The sequence below is a fragment of the Diadema antillarum genome, unplaced genomic scaffold, assembly GCF_040938485.1.
Source record: "Diadema antillarum isolate AM-2024a unplaced genomic scaffold, OU_Dant_1.0 seq00000298_RagTag, whole genome shotgun sequence".
NCBI lineage: Eukaryota > Metazoa > Echinodermata > Echinoidea > Diadematoida > Diadematidae > Diadema > Diadema antillarum.
Genome location: NW_027271321.1, coordinates 636,316 through 662,375, shown reverse-complemented (window position 1 = coordinate 662,375; position 26,060 = coordinate 636,316). Strand labels below are relative to the sequence as shown.

The 26,060-nt window shown below is 37.9% G+C and overlaps 1 pseudogene; it reads right to left on the bottom strand.

Moving 5' to 3' along the window:
• Positions 1–23,702, bottom strand: part of LOC139730215 (intraflagellar transport protein 88 homolog) — a 33,564-nt pseudogene extending 9,862 nt beyond the window's left edge.
• Positions 23,703–26,060: the final 2,358 nt, after the last annotated feature.

Here is a 26,060-nt window from a genome sequence, read left to right as displayed (position 1 = left end):
ATTAGACAAAATTTACAATAGACCAAATGAGTTTAGCAGTAGTGGTGTTAGATGAACTGGGAAGTAGACCATCTGACAGTAGACCAAGTGGCAATAAACCAAACTCTACCATATCCATGAGTGAATGACCGGCTGGACAGGCAACTTACCACTCCTACGATGACAGCTGGCTATCATCAGCTGCCACTTGACCTGGTTGGGTTGGATGACCGCCGCCCTCTCGAAGTAATGGATGGCCTTCTCCACAAACTGGGAGTCAATGAAGTAGGCTCCCAGCCACTCGATGATCTCAATGTTGGATGGATAGTATCTGAATGACTGGGTGGGGGATGGGATGGAGAGGGGAATCAAGAAATTAGACAACATGTACATGTAATGATTCAACAGTACTACAGTCAAATCACCAGAGAGCAGTTTTAGTTCTGAATGTCTTTTGGGGGTGTTTTCATGGACTGTTGCATTTCTGGGTGAAAGTTCATAGGCTAGAACTATAGAAATAAAGACATCACGCATGGATTAATGTAGGATGATAAACATACACAAACTTGAACTAGGCGTTATGGAAAATGTTGCAAGAGTACAATCATACTGTAACAAAAAAATCATTAACTCTTTTTCACTTTGCTTTTTCATTCACTCACCTCAAAGTGGTATTGATAGGCTTGTGATTTGTCGCCCTCGTTGTCGTAGAGTTCCCCAACCCGTGACAGTATGCCAGGATCTGTGGGCACAATGCCGATGAGCTGCATGAACCACTCACTCGCCTGCGGTATGTCTTCTAACATCTCGTATCTACAACAAGAGTTAAGTCAAGGAACATGACCCCTATGAAAAAGCAAACCCCCAAAATCCCCCCCAAATCCCCAAATTGAGAATGACAAGACTACTTCATCGAAGCGGCCATGACACAGAAGCTGCATTTTTTTCTCACTTCCTCTCTTGTCTTCTCTATCGATTGTGGGAGGAGGATAAAGCATTTAGGGGAGAAGGTGATGTTTGGGGGAAGAGGTGGCATTTCGGGAGGCAGACTTGAGGAGAAAACTGCTGTGAAGTCATGGAGATCCCCTAAGCTTTTTTTTTTTTTTTCTCAATGTCCAACTCAATTCCTTGAAAGAACATCAATGCTAACGAGAATAGTATCATGATCCTAATAACATCCTACAGTTTGTATTGCAATATGACACACAGACACACACAAATACATTGTATGTATGTTTGAATGTGACCCTGCAGCACAAAAATAAAAAGAACACCAAAAGTTGCCAGACAGGAATTTTTAGTTAAGGGCAGATTATGAAAGAGCAGACTCTGAGCTTTAAAATGTTGCATAATTCAAGACAAATAAGACTTCCCGATCTCTTCGAATAATGGAAAGAAAGTACAAACTCTGGCAAGGTTTTTACTGAAAATAGAGGGTGTGGAGTTTAGGGTCTATCTAGGTGCTTAATCTATTCTAAACCAAGCTGTGAGCTGTACAATGAATGGAACAAAAGCCAGGATGTAACACACCATAGCAGCCACAATAGAGGGATTATTAGAGTACATTGGAATTGCACTCACAGTACAAAACACATGTGATCCATGAGTGATACAAAATTTCGGAGCAGTAGCTCCATCCCACATGTACATATTAGAGCTAAAGTGAGAGTGTGTAAAAGGTCTTTGAGAAATGCCAATAGACCTGGAAGACATGTACTTTACCATACTATTCTCCCAAAAGTGCTCTAGAAAAGCTGCCAAAAACACAATTTCCCATTCATTTTAGGATCCTAAATCTTTAGAATAATGGAGAAGAATTGTTCTTTCAAATAATATATGTGTGTATGAATGTAGGGTCTTTGTATAGTGTAAAGGATACAGAGTTGCAATCTGGAAGATGACCTCAGCATTGTTCCTCAGAATGGCATGGAGCTTGAGAAAGCAATCTAGAGCAGACTCTAGATGACCCAACTTTTTGTTCACCAGACCTGCAGGAGGAACATCAAACACTTGACAGGGGCGGATCCAGGAATTCTGTAAAGGGGGGGCGTGACTAATATTTCTGGTGCCACTTCCGGGTTTCATTTCATTTTTTTCTTTTTATTTTCTTTGTATTTAACGAAAATTAAAGGGGGGGGGGCGTGCGCCAGTTGCGCCCCCCTCTGGATCCGCCACTGCTTGAGTGCACGGATTTTTTTAATTCACTTGTCTTTTCTGGAAGGAGTGGCATACATGTGTTCAAAAAAACTCAGTCATTTTAATTTGAGTTTTATTTACAATTTTGCCTACGTATCTGTTTTTTGCCGTCTTTTGAAAGAGAGACATTTCACATAATATACTCAACTGAAATCCTTTTGAGTCTTGGTTAAAAATTTGCCCATCTGTTTTTAAACGATACCATGCATGCATACAGTTTTAATCACTTCAGACTCACTCTGCAGCTTGTACATAAATAGGAGCTATCTTGGGTACCATGTTTGAAGTTATTTCCAATGTACATGCATACAAAGTAATTATGCAATGCCATCTGTTTGTTTGCAATGTAGCTACATATTTTGACAAGACAGCGTTAGGCAAAAGTTGTGGCATCAATGCCTTTCCTTTGAAATAATGAGTTAGACTCTACCACAACACTTATATGTGTAAAGATCCTTGCTTTCAAAGGTTTGCCATCTGTACATTGTGATTCCAAAATTGTGCCACAGAAGTACCTCAGAATCCCCCAAACTTTGAAGAAACTTTGAGGCCCAACGACAAGAATTCTTTGAAGTATTCACTCACTCTAAAGCCACGTATGAAAGTGTGGATTGAATGACGAGACATAGACAACCAAAGAAAGAGTAGAATATGGTGAAAATATATTCCCCATGAGAACATAAATTTCATATGAAACAATTCACACTATGCCCATGTAGCATTTCACACCAGAAAATTTTGCATGATACTTTGGGAATGATGCTGGATCCATTGTGTGAGACATAACAGCAAATGGAGAAAGTTAAAGTTATTGCTTTACCATTGGGAGCAGTGATTTAAAAAATATTTGAGTTATCACATTTGATGCATATGAGTAGGTCAGTTGTATTAAAAAAAAAATCCTACCATATAAGGATTTTGCAATAAAGGCTAAAATATTAGGAGATATCACTATTTTTCTCAATATACCATAACTGTAGATGTGTAATCTAGAAACAATTTAATTATAACCATTGTCAACATTTTGTATACTTAACAATACTTAACATTCATTATACTGATTAGCATTTTTACATTGGTTGTTTCTACCCCTAACTCACATTTTCGCACTAAAGTTGGGCTTTTGTTTCATCTGCAAATGGTAAATAATACCTTTAAATCATCTCTTTGCCTAATACAATTATCATGTATAGTCTATTCACTGTTTTGTATAGTCAAGTAAACCATTTTTTTTCTTGAAAAAGAGAGAGATTCCAGGACGGTGCTGTAACTGAGAATGACCAGCCGGTGGGAATGCTCACCAAGATTGTAGAGGGCCTCTGTGCAGGACGCCTCGGTCCGAAGGGCCTCCTGGTAGCACTCCTTTGCTCTCTCTAGGTCTCCCTGGACATAGACACAGTTCCCCTTGTTCACCAGAGCTAGAGGTCGGGGTCCAGACAAAAAGCTTGTTTGAAAACTATGTGACACACAGGAATTCTTTTTACACATCATGCTTTGTTTGCTAATAGACACATGTGTCTTGAAAGATCCGATAGTGAAGAGGGACCGGTGTAATTTTCCCCATTGCAAATGTATCACAGTGACCTTTGTGTGAGATAATTGAATTGTTATGCAGTAGTAGATTTGAGCTACTTGCATTATGGATATTTTCAATAATCTTTCTGTTATCACCATTACCATAACATCTATTCATTATTTTATTTCCTTTGTTTGTTTGCTTTTTTTCTTTTCCTTTTTTTGTTGTTGAATGCTTCACACTGGCACCAGTCTGACAGACCCAGAGTGGTAAAAATCACTGTCGGGCCAGCAACTTTTCAGAAATTGCTAAATTTACTGGTCCGACATGACTGATGAAAAAAAAGAGAAAAAGATAACATTGTCGGGACCAGTTGAAAAAGAACAGACCCAGTAAATTTCAGGTTTGGACCAGTAGAAAAAATGGGATAGTGTGCAGCCCTACATAATACTCAGCAGAATAAATCCAAACACAGTTGTAACTATAGTGTATCATTTCTGTGCATACCTGGTGGGTTGTATCTGTCTGCTGACATGGCTACCTCAGCGTACTTCTCGGCCATCGCCACGTCGCCTTGTAAGAAGTAGATGAAGGAGAGATTGACAGCCGCCATGGCTGCACACTTTGATTCCTTCTTCTCAAATGTTTTCAACACCTCCACTGCCTAAGTGCGGAAATAATAACAAAGTTAAGGTGATTATTTTTTCTGCTGTTACAAATAGCAAATCTTTCTCAAGAGCATAGTGATTTGGGAATCGGAACTTGTAAGAAAATTTTGCAAGTGGTAACATTTGCACATATAGACACAGAGCGACCGCATGAGAAATAATCTGGTCTTTGTACGATGTTGAATAGTTTACCTAATACGACATTCAGAATGAGCTGATCTTGCTATTACACGCATTTCTTGTTGGCACCTCCAAGAGCATACTTGGTACTAGTCTTCAACAGGTTAAAGGCAACTATCACTGCAGCTGTCTATTTTCATCTCACCTGACTGAAGTCCTTCTGTTTGAGATACATCAGGGCCTTGTTGATCTCGAGGTCATTTGCGAGGTCGATGTAATTGGACTGTTTCACACAGTCCACACACCTAACATTGGAACAAATTAAAAAAAACACACACAAACATGTCATACTTATTTTGCAGTTTTGTATTCCACAATGTTGCCCTTCACTATTTAAACAGAATAACGGGAGGACTTGCACAATGCCAATAACTCCATTGCAGCTGCAAGGGAGTTGAAATGAGACACATTAGGTCGTGTGCATGTGTACATGTACAGATGCTAAAAATATCCAATATCTTGTCATGATCCATGATAGTTGCATGTGATTTGTGTTGCATAAACAAACAACCTTGCCACGATCCTTGCAAAACTAAAATACCAAAGAGTGAATCACAAGCATGATTCTCACTGCTGTTTGGATATTTCACGTCTGCACCAATTTAGAAGTCATATTTTCTTTTGTAGAGACTAGCCTTGTGTAAAACAAAACAAAACAAAACAAAACAAAAAGAACCCTTAAATTTGTTTAAAAAGGTTGCACCCTCCCTTATCTCACGTACACGGGATGTTATTATGGCATTTTTCATCATGCATTTACCAAAGAAGCACAGAGAAACTTATGAAAACAAAGAACCAGCGAGCATGCACCTAGAACCACCACAATCTTATCATATAATATGATTTTGTTTGTATTTTATGTTGAAATGCCAAATAAATAATAACGATAACATTAAAAAATCCACACTCTGATATTTGCCATCTACAGTATTCTAAGTAGTCAACTCAAGATTGTCATCTTATTGCAAAAAGGAGAGCATAGAAAAAAAGGAAATCTCACCAGTCATATCCCGCAGAAAAACTCTGCTCCACTGAGGGTGCTATGAGCTTTGCTGAGGCCATCACACATCGCTCCATCTTGGTTTTCCTGAAAGAAAATTATTCAGAGAAACCTCATTTCATTTGTGGCACCTTTCAATGATAATCACACCCTAGAAAGAGCTTTACCATAGCAATTGCTATGATTTTTTTTCCCTTGAAGAAAAGACATTACATGTAGGGTTAGTTTCAAACACACACACACCCACACACACACACACACACACACACACACACACACATACACACAATATGTGAATGATACTGTACAAGAACCCATCACAAAATTGATCAGTGCTGTTTAACCACCTTTGAACACTTTGAATGGTGTCCAGAAAATTACTCCCTTTCTCTACTCCTTCATAATTTTTTCCTTGTTTTCACTGATTTCAGTTTTTTCCCCCTTGAACCGACATACATCAAGGATGAGTGTTGGGTACATAGTGTTATTACCTACCTGTAGAAGATGATATGCATAGGAAGCAGACTTGGTCATCTTTTTTTTTTTTTTTTTTAATTTCATGCAATTTGAATCAGTTTCATTTGTTTAGTACATATTGTCATTAGAGATTGTTCATGAGGGGACTGCATATTACAAGCCAAGCATTTCAGCAGTCCCCTCCATTTCCAACAAATGTTCTTTCATACTTTAAATTCTACATTATATGATTTTATTTCATTACAAAGTATTTTCCCTTAGCATGATAAATGAGCCTCTTTAATTTGTATAACCATGTATTAGCAAATATCATGCTGTATTCACACTTTGTTGGAAATGAAATAAATGAGATGAAATGAGATGAAATGAGATGAAATGAGATGAAATGAGATGAAATGAGATGAAATGAGATGAAATGAGATGAAATGGGATGAAATGAAATGAAATGAGATGAAATGAGATGAAATGAGATGAAATGAGATGAAATGGAATGAAATTAATTGAAATGAAATGCAATGCAATGAAATGACATGAATGAATGTAAACTTACTTTTCTCGTTCAGCCTGCCTCAGCCCATCATTTCTGATGGCTTCCAGAATCATGTTTGCATGCTTGTCATCCTGAGACAGAGAGAGAAAGAGAGAGAGAGAGAGAGAGAGAGAAAAAAAAAAGAGAAGACAAAACGAAAACATCAATAAATTTTATAGCCATGGCATGGGATGAGAGCATTATCACAAAATGTAGATGACAAAGTCAGCAACAACAACAACAAAAGAAATTATTTTTATTTTATGCTATAACTCAGAAAAGAATAAAGGAAACATAAATCATTCTTTTCATTGATGAAGCACAGATTAAAGTTGCAACACTTTGTAATGACTTTTGCTTATTGTTATCATGAATGTGTGATATAAGAATGAAAGAAAAAAGAAAAGTACAAAACTCACAAACCCTCCCCCCCCCCCCCCAAAAAAAAAGAAGAAAAAAAAAAAAAGAAAAGGCCATCATGTAAACGGCTTGGACACACAATGAAACCAGTGTCAGGATTTTTTGTTGTGGAGATTTCCATGCAAAACAAAAACAAAAACAAAAACAAAACACCATTACATTTCCTCTCCTGTAAATTTTTGTTTTTCTTTCACAGTAGCACTTGGCAAAAATAGTGTGAAGCAATGCCATTCACACACAACAAGCAAACAACAAGCAGTCAAGAGGCAGCTGCCTTTCAATAATGGCACAATGAAGAGTGCTGTTGATAAAAGAAAATGATAAAAACAACAAAATATAAACAGAAATATTCAAACACAGTGAACTCTAACGTGCCTCTGCATATATTACACTGTGCTTTTTCAAATGCAGTGAGAGTACGCAGTGACTGTGAGATGTGTTTGCTTGATGAGTTTGTGTGTGTAGGGCGATTTCTTTCATATCCTCCTAAAAGACAACATGCAAACAAGACAATCATTGTCATTTCTCAAATAGTACAGTGCAGAGATGATCTATATCATTATACTTATTTCTATTCTGACAGAAATTGTTTTTCTTGACAACAATATGAAATTTACATTTTGGCATTGATATTTGCCTTCTTAAAATTTCTCTAGATCATTCCAGTGAAAGGAACTGCCCTACCACAATTCAAAACACAAATTGCAAATTTTTAAATATGAGCTAAATTGTTGGCCCTCAAACTACTCTTTCTGAACAAAAACAAACACACATACTGTACACGTACAGGTGCAATGACTACTTTAATTTGGTTATCAGCTATCCAACTACATTTCATCAAAATGCTTGACCATCACTTGAAATGTGAAATATTTGTTTGCAACGCTTACCCCTTCATCTGTCACCTCTTATTCCATCACATCTTTATATCCACACACATTCACTGAAGTGTGGTTAAAATTCCCACAGTTCTGTTTAAAGTATTGCAGTAAAACACATCTAATACTCAGGTACATGTGTCATAATGAAATATCATTCACTTATTTCTTACCCAAATGCAACGCTAGTTGCTTTTAATTGTCCCGTTTCCTACATTCAATCTCTACCGCTAGTATTTGCCTGTCCTACACAATTTGTTGCTATGGTGGGCAAGTCTCTGTAAGTTTCATGCGACGCCTTGAATTCTCACCTAGAACATTTGTGAAGAAAGAATGTGTGAAGTCATTCACATTATACAAATCTGCAAATTCTTCCCGAAAGGACATTGATAAATTGGTAACCCTAAAATGTACAAAAGCCGCTGGCACCCATATTTGACTCGAGACATGAAAAAAAAAAAAAAAAACATACAGCAGACTCTTTAGGGATCTTGTAGATACGTGACACACTGAGTATGGACATTTTGTGTGCTGAGCTCAATGGGAACTCTGTATTCAAACAGTTCAAATAGTCACATCTGCTTTTTCGAGTGAGCCTAAAAGCAGAAAGTCAAAATAACATGGTGCATGTGGCAGCTTTGAGGAACTCATGCAGTACTTAAAATTCTCCTCTTTTTTTTTTGCAGAAATGAGGAAAAATATATTTAAAAAAATTGCAACAAACCAGTGTTAATAAAAGAATATTCAACAAAAATGGAAACTCATTGCATGCTGGCCAGTGACAAATGAACATAGAAACACTTGTGTGCTTGGAACTGGAAAAGGAAGAAGAAAAACAAATGTCTTCCAGGAAGAGAGAAGTACTCTTCAAACAGAGAAGTTATTCCACCATCCTGCAAGTTTAGAACTCACCGCTTCAGGAGTGTACAACTCTTCATCCTTTCACACACAGTCAAATATTCAGGAAGACAGAGAGGAAAGGTAGAAATGCTAGATGCTGAGATGTCAGCTTTTCAGAGTTTGGGACATATCATTACCAAATCATGATACTTTAGCGAGATATCAATTTCAATTAAACCTCATTCACTGTACAATGAAAAATGGGAAAAGAAAAGTAAAAAAAAAAAAGAAAAAAAAACTTCTGTGACAGTTTATGTGAGAGTTTCTATGAGGTACTCAGTCCTTAACCCGTTGAGGACGGACTGATTTTGCTATAACATGCAGTCACATTTTCCATTGACACCTGCCCGCGTATTCTCAGGACTCGCCTTCAAAAAGGTAACTAGAAATGTCGCTATGGCGACTGATGCCTCCGCCATAATGCATGATTCTCACAATAGGCGTATAGTACAATGTCTTCACAATGTGTGATCCATGACAGTTTCACATAACTGGCAAAATATTGAAATGACAGGTTTGTCAGAAATGTCTTGAACTGGGTTTGCTTTAATTTTCTAAGAGTGCAGGTACACATATTTGGGGAATTGAGAATTTTTACTGGAATTCTGACAGACCTTTTTATAAGTTTATGCATTGAGTAATTTCCAAGGTATGAAGAAAGAGTGTAATGACAGTACAAAATGGATTTTTATTTTTTTATTTTTTTATTATTATTATTATTTTTTTTGGGGGGGGGGGCATTGAAACCTGGCCTTTGACCCTTAACCTTTGACCTTTGACCTTCCGGCTGGAAATTTCCAAGAGAATCTCCATTAGGTAATGCATGTAATAAGTTTTGAAACTAATAATGCAAGCATTGCATATACTAGTATATGAGGGAAATAGTAAAATTTAGAGGAGTTGACCTTGACCTTTGACCCCTGACTACCCCTGACCTAGATAATCCCTGCCAGTCAGTACATGCGTATGTACCAAGTTCCACGAAGATACATAGAACCATTTGCGAGAAAAGTGATATTACAACATTTTCACCTAACCTTTGACCTTTTTACCTTTGACCGTATAACATGAAACTCTCTCTGGAGAATCTTTACGCAGTAGTACATGTCCACACCAAGTTTCAAGAAAATACCTTTGGGCATTGCATAGATATGGGGGAAATTGTAACATTTGTAGCATTTGACCTTGTCCTTTTGACCTTTGACCTCTTGCCAATGTCACTAAAATCATATCAACTAATCGTCCCATCATTCATCATCCTTGGACCAAATTTGGTGAAAGCTGCTTCATCCAGTTTTGAGTTATCACGTAAACAGATAAATTTTAGGATTTGACCTTGATCTTTGACCTTTGACCTCTGTCCGATTTCACTGAAAAACTAATCAAGTAATTGTCCCATCATACATCATCCTCCAACAAAGTTTGGTGAAATTTACTCCATCCAGTCTTGAGTTATCGCGTAAACGGATACAATTTCATGATTTGACCTTGACCTTTGACCTTTGACCTTTAACCAATTTCACTCAAAATCTAATCAAATAATTGCCCCATTATACTTCATACTTGGACCAAGTTTGGTAAAATTCCAGTAAATATTACTCAAGTTATCGCGTAAACGAAAGCGGACGGACGGACGTACGGACGGACGGACAACCCGAAAACATAATGCCTCCGGCACCACTTCGTGGCGGAGGCATAAAAAGCCTTTATGGTACTCTAGCTATGAAGGACAGGAGCATATAAAAACCTAAAGACTTACAATTTTTGTTTGTCTTTCTTCTACCCTCTTTGTACTTAACCCCGCAGAAAAGGGATATTAGACAAATGTCTGAAAATCTGGGGACAAACTTATCCTATTCTATGCTCAAAAACATGGCAACAAGGAAATAAGCAGGGCAAGCTGGGCTGAAATGGGCAAGCAAAGACAGGAGGGCATACTTTTAAAGCGTTAAAGATGGAAATAACGGATAAATGCATATCAGATGCTCTATATAAACATTAGTAACATAGTATTGAAAACAAAGAAGATATCAACGGCCTAAATAGGACACAACCATTTGAGTTTGCAAGCAGTTACAAAATTACTCTTGAGCAAAGAGTCCCACTCAAACACACACACCCACACGCACACACACAATTACACACAAACACATATAAAATAAACACACACAAAAATGCTTCTATTTTCTGTGAAATAAGCATACACATTTCATGCACAATTGGATTACTCACAGGAAAAATCAATACGTGTAATGTATACATTTCCACTCTTGTTGAATAACAGAAAAAAATGACTGAATTGCTGGCGTAAATTTCTACAAAGGCATGTTAAGCAAAGGTATGATATGCCGCACAAAAGAAAAGTACACTTTTTTTGGCCTTTTAATACTACTGCTAGGGCTTATCAAGAGTGCAAAGAAATCAGATGACTGTATGGCTGCAAAGGGGTAACCATGGCAACCTAGGTCAACGCTACTCACGGGATGCGGCAGGTACTTGTCCTCGTCCTCCAGGTTGAGCTCCACCCCCAGCAGCCGCTGGAACGTCTTCTTCATCTTGTCCCGGTCGCCCATGGCGTAGTAGCAGAGGATGAGGTTGAAGGCCGTCTGATGGTCCGACTTCTCCGCCATGATGTGCTCCAACGAGGTCACGGCATCGGCGTACTGGCCCATCTTCACAAAGACATTGGCGATATTCTGCATGATCTTCATCCTTCGGGAGTGGGGCAGAAAGACAAGAAGATAAAGGGATATCAATGTAAAACCAGACATTTTCGCGGGCATTTTAACATCATGAATTCTGCGTGAGCCGAAATTCGGAAAAGTGAAATGCACGCAAAAGTTCTTGTCTACATTCTAATGCATTGGATGCCAGTGGCAATTCACGAAAATTTCACGCTGCAAAAAAAAGCTGTCGGTCCCAATCCATGAAATTTTCACGCCAAAAATATTTTTTGCTGTACACTACTGCATCGTCAACCGTGACTCCCATGCCTAGTATTATTGCATGTTCTCCTATGAACTCCTGCAGTGTATAACTGAAAAGACTCCCTTTCCAACATTCTGTATCCTGCCATTGACAATGTACAAGAACTGCAGTCATTCAAAAATAGTTTGCTTGCTCTTACTTTAGTTCTTCCCCCTCCCAAAGGTGTCTGCATACAATGTATGTGTGTATGCATGCATTAAGTATGTTATTACATGCATATGTTTCAATGCATTTAGTACACTTACATTGTATGTTTGCATGTGCGATCATCTCTGTACTTTATCTATATGATTATAGTGTGAATAGATAATTATGTGTAGATAGATCCAATTGATCTGAAAAAACGTCCAACATGAAAGTGTGTGGTCAGTATGAAGCTAGTCACTTTCATCTTTATGGACATTGAATCACACTTTGAAAAATAAGGTGGGGAAACATTACAAAGTGTGTTTTTTTCCCATCATTTCCAAAGAAATAAGCCCCATCACGCTGGTGTGAGGAAATAGTAACAGACACCTTTTTATTACCTCATTCTCTTGTGTGTATTGGGCACTTGGTCCAGGGCCATGCGGTAGTACTTGATGGCCTTTGGGTAGTTCCGCTGCTTGAAGTAGATGTTGCCCATATTGACCTTGAGTCGTCCTAAATTTGGAAGTGATGAGAATCTAATGAGCTTGCACAAACAAATTAACTTCATGGCAGTGCCACACAAGTTTGACAGTCTTTCAAATAATTGCAATGATCCACAATTCTACTGTCAAATGTCACTGCATGTCATTAGCAGGTATCATGGTTACACTTGGCTTGACTTTGTGAACATAGCAATAACAGTTTTCTTAGTACCATGCATTAGAATAATCATCAATACATTGTACATCATTAATTGTTGAAACAGAAGTTTTTTTGTTTTTGTTATACTAATGACATGTTGTATCTTTCTCAGTCATCAACCTTTATCTTACTGATTCCGTATTTTTGTTGTCATTGCTGTCGTCATCGTCGTCATCATCATCATCATCATCATCATCATCATCATCATCATGAATTACTGTAAAAGTGGAAATTTTCACGGTGTTGAAATTTTCGCGCATTTCGTGCAACTAGAAGCTAGCGCGAAAATAAAAGCACGCAAATATTTTTGCGTGCCATATGTTCCCGTAGTTGATGTCTTGATCCCGCAGAATTAAAAACAAGCGAAACTGCTCTTACCCGGCCAAGCGCGAAAAATTAGTTGCGCGAAAATATCCACTTTTACAGTACCTGCTACAGCTGCAGTAGCATCTTCAATTCTATCAATCTCACTGCAGGTTTTCATTTTCTCCTTTTTTTCTCTTAAAAGCACAGTGCACATAGGCCAGTGATATTCTTTAAAGTGAAAACATAGTTTTGGTAAGGGTTTGAGAACCCGTCTGGCACCATTTCATATTTGCTTGCAATATATCGAAAGAGTCTACCAAGAAACTTACCTGGCTGACGCGATTTGCCGGGATGAGGAGTTGTTTTGGAGTATTTCAAGATCAAAAATAAGAGTCGGTATACCGACTTTTATTCCAGAAGGATCCAGACTAACTCGATCTCAGAGAAAACTCGGCCCTATTTCAGACAATTTACACGCAGTTCGTGATCGCCATATTGAAAAGACAATCAAAGACGCTTGATAAACAACAAAACAGCTTCAAAGACAGCACGTCTCAGGTGATGTGCGTAATGCCCTTGAGGACCGCGCGCTGTCCATTTATTTTGTAGAGGATTAGCGCGCACTTTCCTGTCTTTTCAGTTTAAGCGTCTGTGGTATCAATTCGGACCATAACTGTGACCAGCCAGAACGCCAAGCGCTACAGGCTGCTCCCATAGTACAACGCTGTACAATCCAGAGGGACAACTCGTCCCGCCATCAAAGCGGGGCCGAGTTGTCCCCGAGTCCGAGTTTAGCCTGACCCCGATCGGGTAAGTTCTGAGACTGCGACTCCAGCGAACCTTTTTGGTTATTATTTCGCATTTTCATCGTTAACCATCGAACACCTTGTTATTACAGCGTTATTCCACACATTTCTTAGGCATACGTGCACATTTGCAAGTGAAATTTGACAACTTTTGCAGGCGTACCAGAACTATGTTTTGGCTTTAACCAGCATCACTGTTTTATGACACATTGGTGTCATGGGCACATTACTTAATACCACAAATATATTTTGGCATTCATATCTCTCACACTTGCCTGCATTTGAGAACATCTTGTTCTTGACGATGACCTGGTAGGTAGTGAGCGCTTCAGCGAACATCTCGTTGGCTTCGTATTGGTTGGCCAGATTAAAAAGAACCTTTGAGAAAACAGAAAAAAAATTATATGAAAGTCAACCAGAATTAAAAAAAAAAAAAGGACCAGGCCAAAGTAAAAAATGTCTTTTATTATATCCCTTGTCCACTTTGAAATTCACAACACTCAATTCATAGGAACATTTTTGTTAACAATGATGAGGAGTCATTGAACATCTCACAAAAAGTTTGGATATCAAATGACCAGCAAACATCATGGACTTCAGAACAATTTCTCATGTCAGTCTTTGACAGTGAAATGCTACCAATATAAAAAACGTCCATTTCTTATAAACAAACTTTGTGAAAAAAAAATATCCCTCATCCCTTGGAAAAGATTTAAGGATATGACTGACAGGTAAGAATTTTAGAATGTGTTTTTTTATTCATTAGAAGGATATTAAAAACTTATCTACATCCAATTTTTTTTTACAATTTCAGCAACAGATTCTTTAGAAAATCTGTTCGTACAGCTATCTTGAATATTTTGGTATCTGATACATATAAGCACAGAATTAATACGTTAAGTTATTACTCAGACTAAACTTAATGACAACAGCAAACATGTTGGGGAAAAAAAGACTTTGTCTTACCGAATATGTCAGATCCAAATTGACTTGCTCATTGTTAGGCAGCTGGTCTCTCTGCCGCACGAGAATCCTTTCCTTGCGTCCCGATTCTTTGGCCTTCTCAAGCGCCTGTTAGGGAAGGTAATGGGGGGGGGGGGGAAGGGATTAATTTCTAATGTCATTTACTTCTAAGCCCTTAGCCACACAATTGCATCAAAGCACAAAACATGGACTATTTTTGTAGTGTAAGCCTCTCCTCTCACTGAACATGACAGCAACCTCTCTACTGTATGCAAATTGGAAAAGGCAGTGCATATCTTGATCGAAAGAACCATTCTGCTCAAGGAGATAAATAGTAATGACGCGCACCTTTAACAACTTCAATGGCAATGGCTAATACCAAATACACTGCATGTAAAATTGTCAAAGCTCCGAACCATAGAATGGAGGTGACCCTCTTCCACACCACCCCTACCCCTCTACGCCGCTCCACCCCCTAGCAGTGTCACACTCCAAACTCTCACTCTTGGGAGCCCAGGGGATGGTATAGTACTGGTTGAGGTGAGGATTCAGCTTTTGACTTTTTGCGAGATACTAAGGAAACCACTCTATGAAATGTTAAAGAGCATACCACTCAAGAGGAGTTCAAAGCTTATTTGATTAAAATCTGTTTTGAAATAGCCGAGATATCCAAAACAAAGTAAAACAAATTTTAAAATTGGATATAAGTTTTAGCAAATAAACTTCGAATTCCTCTTAGAAATTATATGTTCTTTCATATTTCATAACAGGTTCATCATTACCTAAAAAAAACAAATCACCATCAAAAAGCATTGGAAATCTGAAGCCCCACTCTCAACCAAAGCTATACCATACATTTTACTGGATGGTTTATCCTAGCACTACAACTGTGTATGGGAAATACTGTGAATGGTGGCGCAAAGTACCTTATAGATTTTTCTCTTTTTGAAGCATGTATGTACATTGTAGCATTAACATGCAACCCTATTTTTCTAAAGCTTCATACTGACACATTATCAGAGATTCTTGTAGTATTGTAGTCTTCTTACCACGCTCATTTCTCCCCTGCTGTTGGCAAAGCAGCTCTCTTCAATCAGCTCAGTCACTTGCTTCTCCAGCTGTTTGACCTTCTCCTCAGCACTGTAAACACAAAAACACACAAATACAAATACAAACACAAACACAAACACAAACATTATATAACACATGATAACATCATAACATGTTGCCTAACACAGATTTATTGCTGTTCGAATCAATCATACTAGGCCTACAGTTCAAGGACAATTACCCCCTGGACAATTACCTAAGACCCTTCCCCTGACCCTAAGCCTAATCCTAATCTCAAACTTAATTCTGACGCTAACCCAAATTCTAACCCTCACCCTCACCCTAACCCTAATCCATCGCCATACCCATACCAATACCCATAACTTAATCTTTACTCTAACCTTATCACTAATCAGTCCCACTATTTAGACGAGGGGTAATTGCCCTGATATGCATTATATATTGGAAGCCTTCTTTACTGCTTACAAAAGCATGAAAAGTAATGGAATACTTCGAATTTGGGTTTTCTATGTCTCAGTCTGTAAACTTCATTCATTCTTATTACATATCCAGGCCTGCTAAAGACATTTTAATACATCACCTGAAAAGTTGTTGGCCATGTTTTCATGAGCCTACACTGTACATCTAAGATTATATTTTACAGCAAAACAGTTCCTAACCATGTGCTCTGTGTAAACAGAGTATAGCATGGATGACTAGAGTCATAAATATTGCTTCTTCACCTCCCCCTCCCCTTCCCTGAATTTTTCTTTCATCAAAATGTACATCTAGGTTTATTGAATATGTCAGCCTGTCTCCACTGAAACACAATGAGGAATTCACATGGATAAATACATTATTCCATTCAGAAATAAGGCTACTCTATCGAAAGAGTGACCCTAAGAAAAGAAAATGAAAAAAAAAGGGGGGGGGGGGGGGTTACTTACGAGTCTTCATTCTTGGTTTCCAGAGGTGGTGCAGGCCCTTTGGAAGCTTGGTTGAGGGGGTCAAATTGTTGGCCTGAAAGAGGAGTGTGGAAATAATGTTGTCACAGACTGCAAATGTCGACCAATGAACTGACAGTCTATTATTCTCACTCAAACCTGTACACATGAACCATGGATTCTAAAATATGCTTTAAAAAAAGAAGAGTGTTTTGCCACACTATCAATGCTCTTGACCAATCAGCGAGCAAGAAATAATATGAGAGGGATGTAATGTCAAATGGTTACCTCTGCCTGTGGAGGAATACCCGGCTGCTTTGACTGCTGTCATAGGTCTGGCTACACTGCCATCCTGTGGGGAGATAAATATAACACAAGTCTAGTAGTTAAGGTAGCAGCTCTTGAATGATTAAAACTCAGAGCACAAGCTCTCCTTTGACATAAATCAGTGGAAAAACCTGCAGAAATTCTGGCTCTGCAATGCAGAAAAAGGCTTATATTACTCACCTCAATCTTCTTCTTTTTTTTCATATACAACACTAATCTTTTTTATTGCAATACATTAAAGGGACTGTACAGCACTGGTTGAGGTGGGGATTCATGTTTTGAACATTCCTAAGTGAGATAATGAGAAACCTATTATAAAATATGAAAGAGCATGTAATTTTAAGAAGGATTCAACGTTTATTTGATGAAAATTGGTTTTCAAATGGCTGACATATCCAAAAGAGTGATAATAATAAAAGGCGACAGGCCACGCCTTTTATTAGGATCTCCTTGTTTCACCTTGTTTTTGGATATCTCAGCCATTTCAAAACCGATTTTCATCAAATAAACTTTTGATACCCCTTAGAATTGCATGCTCTTTGACATCTCATAGAGTGGATTCTGAATATCTCGCAAAACATTAACAGCTTAATCCTCACCTCGACCAGAACTGTACACTCCCTTTAAGCATTTTTCTACAACAGACATTTGACGTGCATCCACACACTCAAAGAATGCACCAAAATATTACAAAAAAGACACATGCGTACATTTGTTTCCAACTCTCACGTATTGCCAACAGCCCAGTGAAGAGATGGAAAGGGAATCAAGGAGCCTAAATGATATTTGAGATTTGAGTCTGGATTTCATACATCTCATTTCATTTTTTCAGATATCATGAAAAGACGTGTGTCAACTTGTCTCAAACTCTCCTGATTCGGAATCCAACTACCTAGAAGAGATTGGAAGGATAATCAGGGAGCCTAAAATTCAAGGCAACACTTACCGGTAATGTAAATACATATTTTTGAATTCAAAACACTACATCAACACAGTGAAAAATGATGTAATTCAGATTACAGATACATGTATATATGCCTTGAGTCGTGAGACTTGAGATATGAACTAAAGATTTGAGGTTTGAAATTGAGTTTTGAAAAGTTTTTGAATTTCCATTCATTAGAACTGAAAATTGAAATAAGTGATTTGAGAATTGAGATGTTGAGATTTCATATTCAAATTGGATGTGGTTTAGATTCTCCTTTTCCTCTGGAATCTATACTATGTAGCAACCACTAGAAGAGCAAGCCCAGTCTGTCTGAGTTGACCAAAGTCTCAAACTGGATCTTACCTGCTGAACCATCCCAGTAATTGGTCTGGCCCCCATCGATGATGTCAGACCAGTCTTCAGCCGATTCTAGGGGCGAGAAGAACAAATACCAAGTGTTAAACAGAAGGAAAAGAGAAGACACGGCAAATCAATCCATACCGCAAGCTTGCAGCACACAATGTTTTCTTGCTCGAAATACTGTACCAGGAGAGTAAGAAACCGGAGAGGCTCTTTAACTTGAAATTCTCATGTCATTGTAACATTTTACTAATACCCTATGATTCAAAAATAGACTCTCTTCTTTCTTCTTTTCATTTTTTTTTTTGTATACACACATGTAGACTATCACATTTTCTAATAGAATAACGACAAAAACAAATACAATGTATGCTCCTTTATTTCTACACATATATTTTATACAGAAAGACAGAACATATCTGAGAGATGTCACTAATTACTACAATGAACAAAATGAAGATCATTCTAAAGAAGGGGGAGGGGGAGAGGAATACAAACAAAAACCCTACACTGTTTTACACAATATCTTCCAAACATTTTTCTCAGTACTTTATAAGTCAGTCATGAAAAATTGACTGATGTATGATTTGTATATTGTTGCAAGTTATAATAATGCTGCAGAACAATGTTGAAAGGATGATCAGTACAAAATGTGAGCCTTACCCCAGCAGCCGTTCCCATCATGCCCCTCTGTGCACCAATCTACATTGAGAAGACAAAGTAAGTTTATCATCAATCACTAACAGTTCCTGAAAAATAAACGTTGCCTGTGATGGTAGAGCTATGAGAATAGGACTGTGTCACTTCCAGCTTCTGTTCAAAACTGGATGATGAAGGTCTTCCAGTAGAGACACACATTCCATGGTCAAACTTTGTCTAGGTCATAAAAAAATTAACGTGTTGTATGTGAATGCTGTTGGAGTAGATCCAGGCAAGTGGCATCAAAAGTTGTCTATGAAATGAGACAGTTACACCTGATTTACATCAATTTTATTAACTTGGCTTGGTACATATCACATTCCTTTTTTTTTTAATCCATTTCCATATCACAAATGAGATGTATTAACATTTTGCATTTGAACATTTATTCCAACCACTCTCTCTGAAGACAAAATGTGTTAATACACTATGCATTATTGCAAGCATGCAAAAATAAAAAGAAGAGAGAAACTAAACAAAAATCTGGACAAAAAATATATTAAAAAAGAAACAAATAATGGCAGCATCTGGTAATAATCGAAAATTGTAGTGACTACAGCTAGATGGACAAAAACTTTTGACAATCAATTAAGTTTTTGTTTGTATTGTTGTTTTGTTTCTGATATGGCTAGCATATACTTACAAAAATAGAGTAAATGAAGCCATTCCTGAAGGCAAATAAAGAGCTCTACCCATTTCAGATGCTGGTGAGCACACATATACTTGTAACACTCAACCATAGATATGTGTAATGGCATGCTTTAATAAATAATCCAATAATTATGAGATGATTGTGAGAATAAGTGAGCTTGTAAACTGAAACTTCTTTAATAGTAATGATACTGAAAACAGAAATAAATGAATGGTGCTATACTATGTAACTGAAAACTTGAGGCAACTGATGACATTAGGACATACACCACCAAATAAAATGCTTGCAAACATGACACTATGAGAGTTCTTTTACTACTGTTTGTTCTCAGCTTTGTACTATCCTTGGCACAGGAATATCCTCAGCCTAGAATTCCCTTTACCCCCCCCCCCCCCCCTTTTCTTCACTTGTATTCTTACTCTTGTAATATGTGTGAGACGGGGGCTACAGAAACTTGTAGCTATACATATCATGCAGTACTACTGTATGTGGTGTGAAAAATACACTTTGAGGCAAATCTTCTGAACAGCAAAGAAGGCACAGAGATTCTCAACAAACAAAGAACTTCCTACTCTGTTGTTCAGTCCTGAGGGGAATGAGACTTTGTAAGGACTGCGACATGCTGCATCCAATAAACCCATGCATTGTTTGTGTTTCTTTTTCCCCTGCTTTTACTGGCATATACAGCCTCAAGTTTACAGCTTTCACATAGCAAACCTGTGCTAATCTGCTTGTGCTGTGCTAGAGAGTACTGGATTATTGGTGGAACTAGCTCACTTTCCAAAGAACAAGTGAGGATAGAAACAGGACCAAGCTAAAAGCACCACAAACTGGCCACAGCAATGGGCGCAGCTGAGGCAAAATATTGCCAAGAGTAAGAATGGAAGGGCCTCTCATATATGCATGATAGGGTGAAACAAAACAACGAGAGAAGAGAGAGACAGAGAGAGAGTGTGTGTGAAAGAGAGAATGATATCTCACCTGAACCTGCCTAGCTGCTGTCATCTGAGGAAAGCATACAGTTGTTGCAAGGTAAAGTTTGTATCCAGGAGAAAGACAGAAATTTACAATGTATACAAACAACAGATCTAAGATACCCAGACCAATGAGAGAGGGGAAAAAAACACTTGGAATAGGAATCGCAAAGTGCACTGCAGTATGTTAAATGGGAAAATCAGAAATATTCTGAAGTACATAATCAGTTTCACACACAATATCAACCACAAAAAATGTAGGTTGATATCCCAATTTGCAACACAATTTGTGTGCCCAAAAATAGTGAGCTCAAAAACATGATCAATTTAATTTCTTTGATGTAAGTTTTGTTCATACCCTAAAAATTTACTTTGGCGGGAAAAGAAAGGTCTGCTTGAAAATGTACAGAGCTTGACGAAAAAGTTTTAATTACACTGCTACAAAGAAAATCTGGAATACTGGTTCAATGGTGCTACACTGCAAGATATTTTCAGATACTGTAAAAGTGGAAATTTTTGTGCTGTTGAAATTTTCGCGCATTTCACGTAACCAGAAGCTAGCACGAAAATAAAAACACGCGAATATATTTGCGTGTCATGTGTTCCAGTAGCTGATGTCTTTATTCCGTGGAATTAAAAACACGCGAAACTCTTCTTACCCGGCCAAGCGCAAAAAATTAGTTGCGTGAAAATATCCACTTTTACAGTACAATCTTTCAAAGGCGGCCATCATCAGCACTTATAGACATCCATTGTATGAAAGCACTGCTCATTCAAAAATAAAGCAAACAAAAAAGGTTAATAGAGATGATTTGATTTACAGTTTTCCAACAAGGAGTCTCACTATCATTACTACAACTACATGTATGTAAATCTAAAGCTCTAATCTCTGGTTTGATTAGCAACACCACAATGAAATGAGAGTCTGGTCAGTAATATGGTTTAATACTACAGCATTTTTTTTTTTTTTTTTTTTTTGCATTTGATATCAAATTACAAAATAACTATGGTTAAAAAGAGAGGTACAGAAATAAGTGCTGAAAGGAAATTGAAATTCCTTGCCAAGTAATTAGTTCACAGCAAAACAAAAACCTCACACACCCATTCTGTTATCACTACTCAGGATTACACAAATATTTTGTCTCGATGGCAACACTCCAACTTACAGGTGGTCGTCGTCCATGGCTGGTTTTCTGCACAGTTTTCTGAAAGGTTTCATCTTGCTCCAGATTCTGTCAATGTTAAATGCACAGTGCATGAAAAGTGACACTCAGTGCTCAGTATGCATGAAATGCACTTCATTTTACAAGGAATCTCTTTCACTTCATAAATAACTTTCCCTGTAAAGTTTCCTTTTAACAAAAAACAAACAAACAAATGCATGACAACCCTTAAGGGCACATGGAAAAGCAGAAAGCAATGTCAAAACGAACTCTCTCCCACTGAAGTCACAAAACTGTGAAATCTGGCAGACTCCAATTTTTCCTTAGAATAAAACTGTACTTATGATTGTACATGTCTAATGCATGTCTTTGTCTATATATAACCATAATTTAATGCATCATGTTAACAAAGAAAAATATTGTGCATCTTCCTTGAGTTTGAGTGCCACCACTCCAGTATTGTCAGAGCATTAGAATTTGCCACAGAACTTAATTACCCTTATGTTTCTGTTACATTAGCTCATTTATAGTGTCAGCCAACACTGAACAGATACTTGTGTGGCATCTACCCTATGAGGATTTCCTTTTGTCTAAAGCACCATCAGTCCACTATTAAAGTAAATGATCATCTAAATCATATATGACACTTTAGTGAATTGTCATGAGAGTGATGGTAGAAACATAATTTCAAACGAGAATACGAAAAAAACCCACTATTCATGCAAATTATGGAGTCTACTTGCATAGGATGCCTAGTCATGCACAGAATGTGAATTCTTATTCCACTGCACATTATTTGCTGTAAAGACCATTCATTATTTGTTTTAATATAAAACACTTCACATACATTGCAAATCATGGTTCCGGCTGTCGCCTACATTTTATTACATTATACAACCATTTCTCAGGGCAAGATGAATGGGAACTGAGACTTTAAGGAAGTGCCTAGATGGGGTAATATTAGTGGCATCATCGCATTGTGTGCTGTTGGAATTGCTCAACGGCATTCACATGCTTTAGAGCGAAGCGTACAATTCAAAGGATACTTTGATACACTTGTAATGGCATTGTCATGCCATGAGCAGTTTATCACTCGCATATCACCAATATTTTAGGTGCAATTCCATCGGCATGACCAGTCTATTTCTGACCCTGCATCAGAAAACCAACAAAAAGTTGCTAGACATGGATTTTTAGTTAAAAGCTGATTCTGAAAGAGCAGACTCTAAGCTTTAAAATGATGTATTTATAACTCAATTCAAATGGACTCTCTTAACCTATTACAATATTGGAAAGAAAGGACACACTAAGGCAAGTGTGAACTGAGAAAACAGGCTCTGAAGTACAGCATACCGGGTGTATTAAAGTGCTTAATCTTTACCAAGCCATGCTAGCTGTGGGATGAATGGAACAAAAAACAGGATGTTGACCACCAGAGCAACAACAATGAAGGGATTATCGGATTAAGCTGAGATTGAGCAGGCTTCATTAACACATTCTGTAGATGATTAATGCCAACTTTCAATGCAGTAGCATCATTCCTTCCAAAGTTATTGGAGTTGAAAGTGAAGAATAAGGACAGGGTTTTTAAAAAATGAGAAGAGAGTTCTATGAGAATCACCTAATCATACTACTCCACCAAAAAGTGTTTGAGAAAAACTGCTGAAAGCACAGGTTCCTGTTTGTTTTATGATCCCAAACTTTGATATGATATAGAAAAAGACTTGCTCTTTCAGAAAATATGAAAAACCCAAGATTGGTTAGGTTGACCCATTTCACCTATTTTCAGTCCTCATACAAAATCACTGCATGCAACTTTTTTGTTCGTTTTGCGATGCACAGTCACATTTTACCTCTGTATCAAAGAAAGGATTGTACTCATTGTATCCAGAGTACATCTCATCATCCTCCTCTCCAGCCAGATGGATGTTCTGCATGATGACTAGTCTTCACTTCAGCACACTTGGACGAAGCAGCAAACTTCCAGAACTGCCTGAAAGCATTGAGGATTCAAGGCTGTGTTAACATAAATTCTAGATCTAGATCTACATTGTAGTTACTTGACATCTAACCCCGGGACGCTCCGAGTACACAGTTACACACTGTGAGAGCGTCCTGAGTCAATAGAGTGCTATATCGGTAAGCTTGAAAAACATGCACGGTCTGTCACAGATTTTCGCGCCTCCGTAAGTTTCGAATTTCACTAGAAAAAAACTTACTTTCATAGTATACATAAGATTCTTATCTAATTCCTACCATACGTTCACCTTGTTCTTGTTCACACTGGTCCAATGATCTTGAAAAAACCTTTTTTTTACAGGTCCATCTCCTAGCTCCCCATCCCATTCACCATTTTCGAAATCAGTATGCAGTACACTGCGCACGTAAATATTCATGTGTGCTGGCGGAGTCGCAATACTTTTAGCCTTCTGACAAGGCCTGCGCGCGCGCACCCACCCAGAAAGCAACGCAATATACGGTGAGAGGGTTTGCCACAACAGTATGATACGGCCTTGCCAAAAGCTACAGCTGTACAGATGAATTGACGGCCAGCGCATGCGCACAAATTTCAAATCCATTGACTGTATAAGATGTCGTTCTCGCAAGTTCCTTTCGACCGAGTCGTATTTAACTCATCCATTCGAGCAGAAATGGAATATTGGCAGAACCAAAATTTTTGCGATTTCATATTGATATTTAGCGCTATACTTCGCCTGTCATGATCATGTCTGCTACAATGCGCAGCCCCAACACTGCGTGTTGGGGCTGGTCGCAGTTACTTGACATCATGATGACAACAAAATACTAGAAAAAGTGTTACCAAAATATTAAGAACATTTCCCACTTTTTTGATCCTTGATTTAGCTCAAAAACTATAACTGCTATATCAGATAATGCTGACATTGATATGAGCAAGCCAAAACTAGCTGTAGACCGTGGTCTATAGTGTACAATTCTATTGCAGGTAATTTAAAAATGAAAGCATATAAATCAGTTCCATTAAATTCAAGATTTATTTTTGAGTAAGGTTTCAGATTTTGCTCTATTTCCATCCCATCTCTAGACTCTAGTACTAGATCCATCGCATGCATATCTATGGCTCTAGAAATTGGAATGTTATTATTATTATATTAATTACTATCTAGGCTAATACTATTTACGCAGTTACAGATTTACGGCGCAAGGAATTACAACAACGGTGTCCGGCAGATCTACCTACTACTTCCGTACTACTTAGTACAACAGTAGCTCAAAACTATTAGGTTTTTAATTCCAGGGAATCATATCAAAACATTAAATAGTGTTACCATGTTCTACTAGTACCGGGGTATGTTCCAATCTATCATTGTATTTGTAGCAACATCAACAACAACAAAAATTAAAATGTGCACGATCGTGCTGTCTGAGTTTCATTTCTAGTATCAGCCCATAGGCTTTTAACAGACCTTCTCTTACTCTGACGACCGAGGTCTCTGTCTTCAAGTCTCTGCTGACTTAAGAATAAAGTTTACAACCCTCCCTGGAGCTGGACCCTGGTCGAGTATTATTTAAATTTAAATGGCTACATGAAAAAGTCTCCAAAGTTTTATAAGAAATAAGGCCTGAAATAGTACTGAAGACATGCACAGCATAGACTATACTATTTTAAGCTGATCTTCACTTTGAAGATCGCCTTCAATTCTTTGTGAAACACAGTGCACAATTGAACCCGCAGCATGCTGCAAATACCAGCTCATGCGCGCGCGGGCACACCGCCGCAGCAGCACAAGTTCGCCGAGCTCGAGGCCGGTTGCGCTGGCTCAGCTTCCCCCACTTTGCGTGCACGAGCTATAGATACAGGGAATCCCAAGAAAGCGTCGTCGGTGGGCATGGAAACACAGCGCTGGCCACCGAGTTAACATTAATATTTCGTTGTAGTTCAGACTAACTTGAGTATATAAAATGCAGAGAGAACAAACGAAAACCGAAGTTACCACTACAGTTCTACGATATGTCAAAATAATTCTACGAAAATGTAGATACTCACCTGAATTTGGTGTGAGTCACGAGCTCACTCTATCCCGAAATTTACGAACATAGGAATTTGAGTCCCAGCATGCTTTGCGATATATTGACAGATGTTTATTGTCAATTTGAAGGAACGAGTAAGTTTAATTAATTAATCAATTAAAGATATGTTTTAAAACAAAATTATTAAGCAAATTACAAAAATATATTTTTGCACTAAATATTTATTGCATACAAATTATATTGGTAAAAAAAGGAAAATTAGGAAAATTGGGAGTTAACGCAAAATATATCTAGACGAATGTTTACGGGACTCCC